This window comes from Scophthalmus maximus, chromosome 4, assembly GCF_022379125.1.
Source record: "Scophthalmus maximus strain ysfricsl-2021 chromosome 4, ASM2237912v1, whole genome shotgun sequence".
NCBI lineage: Eukaryota > Metazoa > Chordata > Actinopteri > Pleuronectiformes > Scophthalmidae > Scophthalmus > Scophthalmus maximus.
Window position 1 is genome coordinate 24,976,816 of NC_061518.1, and position 12,690 is coordinate 24,989,505.

Consider the following 12,690-nt stretch of genomic DNA (forward strand, 5'->3'; position numbering starts at 1 on the left):
GGACAAGTGGGAAATGGAGTCCCGGTACCCCCAGCCACCACCACCCCCATCCCTTCCTAAGTCATGACTCATTTGCTGCTCCACTAATATCTACCCCCTTTTCCTCTGCTTTATGGAAATGTCTGTGAATTGTGCACAGTGGACACTGCACTGTGCTCAATAAAGCGGATAATAGTAACAACAAGGAGTGTAACGCCAGAGTTACCATTAGTCTGCTGGGAGAGAAGAGCAGGGGGAGGGATGGATGGAAAAGGGACAAGGGGAGGAGGGATTGAGGAGGGAGAAAAAGGTGTGCATGCAAAGTGTGCGAGCAATAAAAGTGTATCCAGAATTGTCCTGTATGAGCTCAGATAGACCCAGAGCTCAATGTCTAATCATCCGGTCCGGTCCTCGCTTCCACCTGGCACAGGAAGGACCACATGTTTATGTTAATGAATGTATAACTGAAGCCAACTGTCAGTCACCTGAGATCCCACTATTAGCAAATAAATTATGAGAGTGATGGGAGTTTTGTATGTATGTATGTTTGTCGCACTATGGGCAGTAAGACGTATGGCCTCCTGGGTTGACCTCTCATCACTCAGAAGCATAAGTCTGCAACTTTAACACGCACAACTCCATGACAAGGGAAAATGGTCTATTTGGTAAATAAATGAATGAATAATCATTTTGAAAAAGGCAGTACAGAAGAATAATGAGGCACATTGTTACATGAACATTGATGTCAAATTTAGTTATCAACACAAAATGGGTATGGCACTGACTTGGTCAGTTCACCCAAATTACAAGAAAGTGTATTTTTTTCACTAACCAGTCAGTGACTTAGTGGTGTCTGGCTGCAGATAGTTTTGTTTGATTTATGTGTGCTTTGCGATTCCTGTCTGAGGCATGTGCCGCCACACCAATGCGATGAGGGTGAGTGGAATTGAATTTGTTGTGCAGCATTGAAACTAAACAGTTTGCGACAAGGTTGGTGTGGATAGTGGAGATGCTGTTTCGAACAACATTTTAATTGCACCACATCGTAGTGGGGTGAAGGCTGGAATCTTAGAGGTATCTGAAAACTAAGGTGCAGCAAAAAACAAAGCTACGGTATCGAGGGAACCATTGCAGCAATGTTTAAAAGCTCTCATCATCAAAGATCATCCTGAAGATAACACAGCAATATCTTCATTTATTCGGATTCAATTGTGGATAAGTCGATCAAACAAATCCCTATACAGTTGCCACTGGATGTTTCGTGGAGAATATGGTTCAATATGAAAAAGTAAATCAGGTTTAAATTCAGTCAAGCTCATGGTTCTTAACATGACCTCCATATGCCCCGCTGTCTTTTCCTCTCCACCACCCCATGTCTCCCTATCTTTTCTCCTCTCCTCCACACGGGGCTTTCTCGGCCTCCCAGCTGATGACGTGGTGCGGATGGAGCAGTGACTCACGTTCTCACAGCACCTGGTTTACTCACAGCGAATGTAAACAGGCTTGTCAGTTATGCTAATCGGAACCATAGCTGCATGGAAAGATGCAATAATCAGAGAGCGAAAAAACAGGAAGAGGACTAGTCGGACACCTGCTTCTCGAACAGACACATCCTTCTAACTCTCTCACGAACATCAAGTGAGTCCAAGTTACTCAGGCTGAACTGTTTGGAGTGGGAATGTGTCCAGCCTCTGTTTTCATCTGTGACTGTACACAGCAGTGTACATGTATATGAACTAAAGGTCAAGGCGATGATATCTGGATCACAGGCGTTTGTGCACAGACACGTTCACTTTGAGCCACACATACGAAGACATTAAAGAATCACAGGCGCCGGTTTTCTCCGACTTTAGCGGAGTGCGGTTTGGCATGTTCAGATGACCGCCGTATCTGTCCTTCACACCAGAAAGAACAGCACGCAGGGCATCCAAAGTGCATCACATCAGAACACACTCATAGAACATGTTAATATGTTTGACTCATCCTTCCATTTGGTCTTCATACATAGCACAGCATTCTTTCAATTACAGCACACCGTCTAAGCTTGAACTGAATCAGTGTGTGAAAGGTTTAAACCCAAATCTTTTCAATGTTCCAGCCCTGGTGTCCACATCCTCCCTTAGGTGTGTTTGGGACTCTATATGAACGATGCAATTCTTCGTCATGGTCACTGACAAGTTCTGCCTCCTTCTCCCAGTGAAGGTTGGCATGTTTGGAGGTGAAGGTCGAATTTAGTAGAAGTTCAGGAACAGAACCGTTCAGACGAGCGTAGCTATGTTGTCCGGTCAAATCAAACGACTTCCTCGGCACAATCCTCTGCTTGCAGACGTGGTGAACGCAGCGCAGCGATTAAATCACTTTTCACATCCATGGTTCACACGACTTCCATGATCTCTGCATCACAAAAAAAAAAAAATACATACAAAATAAAACTTGACAACCTTGGTAGATCGCCACTTTTTATTCAGTGTAAGCTCAAAATGCCCAGCACACACACACACACACACACACACACAAATCGCACACAGCGTATTACTTAAATGTCCTGAAGTAGCTTTACTTCATTAAATCACTCTGGGATTCATTCATGAACCATATGGAAATGGTTGTGCAGTTTGAACCTGGGACTCTCTTCTTGCACCAGCTCATGTTTGATGAATGTCAAAACACACTTAATTGGAAGCCCCTTTGGTTCTGGATGTTCATCTGCATTCGCTAAAAGAAAAACAAAAGCAGCGTGTTGCATTTCGCATCATTCTCCTGTGTGCGCTGGACATCCGTGTATACGGGAAAATGCCTACGATAGTGACGTTGAAATATGAAAATGAACCATGTCAAAAATATATACATGGATTTGACATGGACATTTTTCATAGTGAGGGGAATCTTGCACTGCGTTCTGTGCCCAGGCAGACAATGCACAGATTAAAAACATTACAATACTCTGTATGTTTATCAAATCTCTAAATAAACAGTACACTTGTTTGAAAACTATTGCACAACACCAGGTGAACAGGTGTCATGAGCACATTATGAGCACCATGTAAATACATTACAAGGAAACCATGTATGTACGCCGTGTGCATACAGTAAAAGGATACGCAGTGCTTGATGTAATTTTGCTCCATGAATCAAATTTGCAATGTTTGACAAGTCTGTAAAAAAAATTGCAAGTCTGTGCTTGTAGCGATCTTATGATCTGCACCGGCGCAGCGTTGTCCCGACTCATGTCTGCTCTCTTCCGACCAAGGTGAAGAGGCCCCATGATTAAAAAGAAGGAAACTGTGCTACTTTTACCAAACAGCCACGAAAAAAGAAAAGAAACAAAACCCTCCTTTCGTAACTTTATTTTTTTTACTTAAAGCTTTTTTTCCAAGGCATCAGTCAACCCTCCCCGGCGCTGTAGGCTGGTAGATTTAAGCAGCCCGCTTGATTGCCCGAGCTCTCAAACCTCATCTGAGAGACGATAACGAGACGACACAGCTTTGCACTCAGGTTTTAGAGGGAGAGGGAACATTTGTCATTTAAGCGTCTCTCCGGTCTGAGCGTCTGTCAGACGGCGCTCCACTCCAACGGCAAGACGGATCCAATTACCAGCCGCGGACATCTCTAACAAGGTGCCAAGAAAAGGCTGCCTGGACAAACAACGTCCGGGCCCAATAATGAGAGGCCCTCATTTGAGTGATTTGAGTCTCCCTCTCCCCCTCATCCCTGCGTTGGAATCTGCTGCAAAATATGCAGCGTTACTTTTTTCCTTTATTTCCCCACCCCAAAGTTTTGCTCCTACTTTCAAACGGCGTGAACGAGGGCAACTGAGAGAAACAAAAGGAGGAGAACGTGCTCACTAGCATAACACTTCCTACCTGTAACGCACACGCGCATGCACAAGGCGTGCGGACAAACACGCGCGGCGCTCAAACTTCGGAGCGGCCGACTATTAATCGTTCCGCGGGGGCCACGCTTGTCAATACAACCGATACGAATGGCGGCTCTGCGTCTGCACCACGCGGCAAAGAGAAAGAAGCCACTTCCACAAGTGGCTGATTTCGCCCCATTCTCTCGCATAGCTAACCGGGCCATGGATTGTCAATGCCGGGGCCAGGATCAATGTGCCAGAGCTCTGTGCGTCCCATCGATTTCCCAACTCGCAGATATCACAGCGACTCTTCATCAACAAAAGCACTTTGTCCTTCCCAAATAATCAGATCGAAGGAGCTCCTCTCCTGAGACAAAGTCGCTTCAGTCGCTACAGTGCCCCCGTCGCCCCCCCCCTCCCCCCCGCCCTCACCCTGTCGCTGGTTCCCTGCCTCCCTCCCTCCCTCCCTCTCTCTGTCCCAACCCCACTGGGAAACCAAAGCATTTGCTGTCCTCACAGCTTCCTGTGAGTGAGATATGCGTGCTCAACAAACGAGTGCGTGCTGAGAACCTGTGTATGAATGTATAATCCAAGCAACACGGGTAGGTGCAAATCAATAGGCCCCCGCCACACATGGGGGAGGAGGGGGGAGGGCTAGGGTGGGTTGTACAGTCGTCACCGCATTGTATTAAGACGTTCTCCTCTCCAGCTCCTTTTATTTGCTCAACAAGAGAACGGATTTGAGGATGCTTAGCTCGGACTAATGCTTTAGATTGCAGCCAGCAAATGACAGTGTATATTTGTATATATATATATATATATGTGTGTGTCTTTATGGGCTCTGAGTGGGAGCACAACAGACAAATAAAGGATTACAGTGGACGTAGAACTGATCCCACCATAACTCTAATTGTTTGGCCATGAGCTATTGACCTTTTCGTAGTTATGAATGAAAAGGAGAGTCAAACTACAAATGGCACTTTTACCACAGTGTAACTGTAATGAAGAGATAGTGAAAAAAGGTTCAATTTCACGCAGTAACAACAGCTTTCTCGCACAGCCTCAGTGCTTTGTCCTAATTGTAGTGTGCTGTCTCCAAAAAGTATCAACCACAACCTCGTCTGAAATTCCTTCAAAAAAAGTGAAAGCAACAGTGAAAATTGTCATGTGTTTTATTCGTGAAAAGATTATAATTCGTCATACTTTTCAAATCCTCACTATGAGCCGATGATATGACAGGACAAACCTGCTTGTCCTGGTTCTCCTCTAACTTTGATTGCCTCACAAAGATCTATTACATTTCTCCGGTATTTAGTGAGTATTTGAAAAACATGACCGTTTTACATGATTGGCTATAATGATATGCCCTTCTCTTCTGGCTTCATAGATATCACATTTTGCTCCCCTGGTGTGCAAGATATTGAAATTTAGAAATATTTCATATTTAACAATGACTTCATTCATCATTTCCTATAATTCCTCAATACCATAAATAATTGCATTTCAGTGTGGATGCTGTAATCGCATTGTCCTCCATTTCCTCTGCCTTATTATTCAGTAATGGTATTACTGTAAATGAAATAGGTACTTTAATGTACAGTATAATGCTTAGAGTTATCTATAAGTAAGTCACACTTAAACAGTAGTATTTTATTGATATAAATGGACAATATGTTCATTTTACCCTTTAAGACAGTGAGTCTTAATATGTATTCATACACACCTTGTGTCCTGATGTGATACCAAAAATGTCAGCTATTTTCAGCATGTCATATGTCCAAAATCACTCATTTCACTCTAAGTTAATCGCTTTATATAATTTATTCATCTTAATCAACTTTTTTCTTCATTGAATAATTGTGAGTCCATTGATGTTTTACAGTCGTGGAACAGTGTGATTTGTGAAAGGACGTGATCCAGGTGAAGGCAGAAATCTTCATCCACGGAACCTGGCTCCCTCGCGACAAACCAATTTTTTTCATTTGAATTCATCTCTCCTACTAAATGGAAATGCATCATTTCTTGTCAATTTTTGTAGATATTAATAGCAGAGGTGTGGTGACCATAAATCTAGTTTAATATTTTAAGAGGGTCTTTGGGCAGGAAAAGGAAGGGAAAAGAGATGGAGAGAGGAGGAAAAAAGAGAGAGAGAAAGAAGGTAGAGGAGCGGGGGGGGTTCGGACGGTGGGGGTCGAGTTTAACTGCCCAATTTGATCAATCGCCATAGTCCTGCCTCTCCACTCAGAAAATTAGAAATGGGAATCTTAAAATCTGGAGCCGTTTATCATCACAGGTAACACAGGGAGCCAGAGTGTGTGTGTGTGTGTGTGTGTGTGTGTGTGTGTGTGTGTGTGTGTGGGTGGGTGGGCGGGTGGAGGGAATAGGTAGTAGATATTTCAGGAGCAAGGCATAATCTAGGTTTCTTTTCATTTTTTTTTTTCCACTGTAAAGACTTTGGACACACTCACACACACACACACACACACACACACACACACACACTCCTGCAGGGATCACGGAGCTTTGTCGAGCTGTAAATGATCATTCATGTTAGCTGATGAGCATCAACACGAGCAAAACAAAAAGGGAAAGTTTGTGCAATCTTTCTTTTGCAACACTGGTATAAGTCAACATTGTTCTCACACACACACACACACACACACACACACACACACACATAGAGACAACACACATACACGGAGACAACACACTGGAGGTTAGTTAAACTAGCACTCATTAGGCCCCTACTCTAATAACCTGACTCCCTGCTTGACACGGAGCTCTCTGATCCCCCCGTTCTCTTAACTGTTTTGATTAGCTGATATAATTGGTATAACCAACTGCGCTGCTGGAGTGATGGTAATGCATGCAAGTTGTATATAGTCACCACATCGCACAGAGGGAGGGAGGGAGGGAGGAGGGGCGCAAAGTTCCAGAAAAGAGATGTGACACCGAGAAGGAGCTCCTTTGTAAATGAGATGAAGATATTCGATGGCGTGGCTGGATATGTTATTTAAAGAGGGGACTCTTGTGTGGTTCTGACTAAGGCCAGAGTCAAACATTTATAATTAGGGGGGTTTATGGTGCAGCGGTCAGGGTGTTCCTCTAATGGAGGTGTCACATGTGGACTGCAAAACAAGCAGCCTGAAGCATGCTGCCCATTTGTTCAAAATGAAGTCCTAACTACTCGACGTCCGACGGCCCCAAACTTATGATGTGTTACAGAATAATGGCCAGTGGCTCGCAGAGTGCACGGCTCGCTCCCTCAAATGAGCCCCCGTGTTATGCAGAACTTTCTTCCTTTCATACTTTAATCATTTGTTGTGAAGTAAGTGGGAGCCCATCGTAATGTTATTTCCTTTCTCAAGCAAAGGGGGAGTGTGGTGAAACTTTACTTTTACTTTACAGCCGCCCATCCAACCGATCCGAAGCAAGGACACGGACACGTGGGCCTGAGCTACCCGAGGGGGTTCTCTTAGAAACTAACATGCCTTTGTTTAACGGGACATCGTCCAACCATGTTGGCAGCGTTTACAGGTCTTACAAACAGTAAGAACAGTTTCTAAAGTTTCACTTGGCCGCCCCCGTGAAAAAAAAGGGGCACAAGTTCCGTAGTCGCGTGAAGAATGACAGATGAAACCCTGAGAGAGGTCAAAACCTTGGGAAACGTACTTGCCCTTGCACGACCTGGCCAATCGCTGCCTGGGGCAAACATGGATTTCACACTGTTGGTTCCAGAAAAGTGACAGCAATTTTTCGGGGACCCAGCTAAAAGGGGGAATCAGACGCCGTTCAAACCAGCCGGCGGACGTCACGACTCCCTGCACTGGCACTAATGACAGGGATCATGATGTGCGGCATTATCCCAAATATGAAGAAGCTGAGAAACAAAGGCTTCCAGATCAGAATATGAATCATACTTGAAGGGGCTTTTTTTTCTTTTTAAATGCTGCCCAGGTTCACAACTCTAGTTTGTCAACACAGCGTGCCTGAAAACAATCTCCGCTCTGGCAGTCTGTGATTTCCAGGACCATTTGACTTTCAGATGGAGGAAGAAGGGGGCGGGCGGGCCGGAGCAGACACCCCCTCCGAGTGCACTATGTCTTGTCTCCTCGTCGTCTTTGCCCTCCCGGCGGCTTTGATTCAAGCAATTACCCGGCGTCCGGAGACACTCGCTGACATTTGTCTATCAACGGAGCTGCGACTCACTCCTCTAATTAGCGTCCACGGAGCTGGGGGACGGGGGGACGGACAGACAGACGCCCAGGCTGAGTGAGAGAAAGATGATCAAGCCATGAGCGCAGCTTGCTCGGACAATTAGGGACGGCGACTATCACCGAGCTCGATCCGTTATCCCCCGCACACACACACACACACACATGCACGCACGCACGCACGCAGGTTTAGTGCTATGTTTGCCATGCAGATACTTCTATTTATTCTAATTTGTTTGGGGGCCCAATCACTGCAGGATTGTGATGCTGGGGCCTCCCCAGTGTGAAGATAGATTTCTGCTCCTTTAGCCCTTCTCTTCCCTTAGAGGACCTGGAACAAAGTGGCATCTGCACCCAGGAGATAGTCTGGGATAAAATATGTATTAGTTTCCTCCAGTCCCCCCCCCTCTCCTCTCTCTCTCTCTCTCTCTCTCTCTGCGTTTTGTCATCCAAAGTGCTATGAGAGCGGGAGAGGGGAGATGGGAGTTGTGCGGCAGATAGTATAGATTTGAATCTACTGAATCTACTTACTACGTATTCCCCCCAGTGTCCATGCGACAAGAGCTCCCCACTTGTGCGTGTGCACACCGCAGCAAACAGCAATATTGTGAAATGTTCCTCTATTCTCATTTCACCGCCGCCACCCCCGCGCCTGTAAGTAAAACCATTTTGTCGACTCAAATTTCTTCCATATTCTTTTTCTCTGCCCCTGATTTTTTTCCTCGCTTTTTCCTCTCCCCCAACCACTTCTCCCCTTTCTCCCTCTCTTCTCCCCACTCTCTGTTTTTCTAATTTCGTCTTCCTCCTCTTCGCTTCCAGCTGACAGGCCCTGGGTTTCCAAGAGAAGAGAGCGGGCATTAATTAAGACAGTGCCAGCTGTAATTTTCTGGGGAAGTAAATTTCTGCACAACTAAAGGTTACGGGGACCTTTTCACTGTCAGAATTTACTACAGCCTGTGAATGTTAATGCAGCTAATGAAGACATGCTCTCAGAGTCTGAACTTAAAAAAAAAAAAAAAAAGAAAGAGAGAAAAAAACTACCACTAGGAGGAGAGAGTGAGAGAGGGAGGGAGGGAGGAAAGGGTAAAGGGAGATGGACAGAAATTGGGAAAGTGAATCAAAGAAAAAAAATTGTGTTGGTGCACTGGACGACAGTAAAAGTTCTGCTCTGCAACAGATGTATTTTTGTAGTCATGACCTGCCTGCATGAACATTGAATGGCCCACTGTAAATATTGACAATTATTTGTTCATGAAAGAGCGAGAAGAAAAAATAGATTAGCATTTTTTCGTTTCTTTTATTCCACCCTCAACATGGGTTCATGTGTTTTGCATTGCATTGTTCGCGTCTGTCGGGGGTTTGTCCCGTTTCCGTTTGTCTCTCCTTTGCAATGTATTTCACCAGTCGGGCGCAAGAATGAATCGACGACCTTGACCTAGAAGAGTGAGGGAGCTTGGCGGGCGAACCGGGTGTTGCAGTTAGTTGCCTTGTTTCAAATCTGGCGTGTGTGATGAATGAAGGGCACAAAAATTGCTGTGATCCAGATAGCGGAATCCAGCGGACGCAGCGGCCAGGTGAACAGGCTCTGAAGAGGCACAATACTGGGAGATGAGCGCAGAGGCTGGAAACACGAATGCTGCGCGCAAATCCTGGTGATCACTTATTATAGTTGGAATCAATTTGCGCGGAATCGCTGAATCTTCAGTCCTTGACAGTTTGAATGGTCGCCGGTAATGTTCTCTGTCTTTTGATGGACTGTGGAACGGTGGCCATCACATCGCTGGCCGTAACTGCAAACTCCTTTCTTTTTGTTCAAAGAAAATTGCAAATATGAAATTCATCAGTCAGGCGCAAAAGAGGATTTGTTTTTCCGCCTATAAACACCTCAAAACCCCTGCTGTTTAGAAGGACACATGTAGAAATATGCATGCACTGGCTAAAAAAAACTATGTATAACTGGTGTGCCTTAGCAATCATGAACAGATAATCAAGGTTATTAAATTAAATCCAGGGCAAACACAGTCTAGTCAGGTTTCAAATCCTTTGTCTCTTTTTAATACATTAACTGTACTTACAATAAATGTTGGAGTTTCACCAGCTCATCCTGGATGTTAAACTGGATGAAACCTTATCCAGACTTTAAGTTGCCTAAATGCGGCTGTAACATAAGAAATTGGACCGATAGATCAGATCAGAATGTGTTTACTTGTTCTTTTTTTAAGTACGAGGACGCATTGGCCCTCCTTCAGCCGAGGCAAGGAGGAACAATTTGGATTCAGAGGGAGCTGTTTCAAAAGGCCTTGAGGCCACTCACAAACAAAGCACAGCTTTCTACGATAACCAAAGAGATGAGCAAAAATAATGCAAACAGATAATGCGGGTGTGCGAAAAAGGAGACAGGGAGCAGGTGAGGGAGAGTTAGATCAATGACAAGGTCAGGAAACCAGCGAGGAGCCAGCGGACCTGGAGAAGTCCTGGAGAAAAGTAATATTTAACCCGAGGCTAGAGAATAATTTCACTTTCCCTCAGATCAGTTTAAAAAATCTCTCGCTGTCAGAGCTTGGCAGATTTATACAAATTAATGGCCTTTAGTTGAAGATCTCCCAGCGCTTGGGTTATTAATTGTTAAAGTGCATACATTAAACAAAATGAGCAAAAAGTCATTTTCATAAATTATCTCATACTAAAAAAAACTCTGTAGGTAAGAGCGATTGTTGGCCTGGCTTTTAACCGGGCTCCGTGTGATACATTGAAGAGCAACAATCGCAGATATATAGGTGAGATTACGATGGAAAGGTAACGGTTTTAAAGCTGAGCTTATCATTCTCGGATTCGCAGATTTGTCCTTCATCCCTTCTTTACTATTATATACAGAGAGTGAGCAGTAGAAACAGTGTGTGTGTGTGTGTGTGTGTGTGTGTGTGTGTGTCGTGAGAGAGAGAGTCAGGTCCTGACAGGTCTTGGATCTCTATCCTGTCTGCTGGAGGTTTTAATTATGGACCGCCACGGTCAGCTGGGTGCGCTCCGACTGAACGGACAGGGCCGAACATGCATTCACTCCTTCCTGCTGCCATGACGGACACAATAGCAACACAACACACTCACTGCTGTTTAATTATGAGAGTCTGCTTCACCTGCCACTGGGAAAGAAAAGAAAACAAGAAGAGTTGTAATAAAGTCAAAGTTATCAGGTGCTCAACTATTTTACCAAAGAGGATATAGCAAAAGCATCCATATACCTTGCTAATGCTATTTTATAAACAACATGTAACTATTGTACTAAGTCCACTGTGAATAAAATAAAAGGTGAGAGGAATAATTACTTTAGTTGTTGAAGGATTTTAATTGATTAAGTTGAAAATCCTACAACAACTACAAATGCTAGGGCTAGAAGAACAGTTTAGGATTCATTGGTTGGATAAAATGAGTCAAGATTTATGGCAAATGAGTTACTCTTTAATTGTTTTAAGTGGCTGTATTCTAAAGCAACAGTTTGACATTTTGCTAAATGAACATATGTGCCTCCTCGCAGCAAGTTAGAGGGGAAGATTTGCATCACTCTCATGTAAGCTATGTCCAGTAAATTGGAAGTTACATTCAGAAGCTCGTTAGCTTAGCTTAGCATGAAGGAAGAGGGTTAGACAGCTAACATGACCATGTCCAAAGGTTAAAAAGAAATCATATTATACTGTGTTTGTAACTGCCCCTATAGCTAAAATTAGCATGCCACATGAGGCCCCTGTCAAACTGCCAACTTTACGTTGCATTTTTTATTTGGAAAGATAAAACAGATATGTTATGTGCCTTCATAAGTGAGCTTTTAAGGTGCAGTCACATAGTTTTTATAAGTATCCTGACTAGTCTATATGCTAAGCTTAGCTAGCCAGTCTCTAGATGTAGCTACATATTTAGAGCACAGAGAGTGAAAGCGTTATAGAGCTTCACATTTAATGCTTGGTAAGACACTGAGTTTATCTCCTAGAAAGCTCTTCCTCATACTTACATGCCTGCTCAGAGAGTTTGAGAAAATTCAGGGTTAAAAAACAACTAACCGCTTTTCCGAAGTTCCATAATTTTTCTATTAAATTGTAAGTTTTTTTTCCCCTCTCTCTTTTGAGTTCAATACGGTTTTCAGATGGCTTTCAGATGTCATTAGCCTTTAGGCCTATAAAATACTATATTACCATGTTTACTTTCCATTGAAAATGGCCGAGACACGTGTTGGCAATTTTCGACCATAGACAAAACAATATGATTCGAGAAAGAAAGTTTGTGAAGTCTTATGAAGTCATGTTGCAAACAATTCAGTTTGTGACCAAAACTCACAACAAATATATGCCATATTGATTATTGCTTTCATGCCCGATAATTCAGTGATTCAATCTTAGCATGTTTTTCTTTATTGTTTTTAGAATTGTTAATATAGCCTAAAATTGCAATTATTTAATTCCTACTTTAGGGAGTGTTTGTCTTCTTGCACAATATTAGGGCACTTTTCTTTAATCTCAGCGATTTACACATTTCTCAACAGTGACACACACACACACACACACACGGGTACTTGAGGTGTCACAAGTCCTTCTAGGTCGGGGTGAGAGGCGAGGAAATTAAAGTGAGAGAAGGAGGAAGGCATAGAGTGGG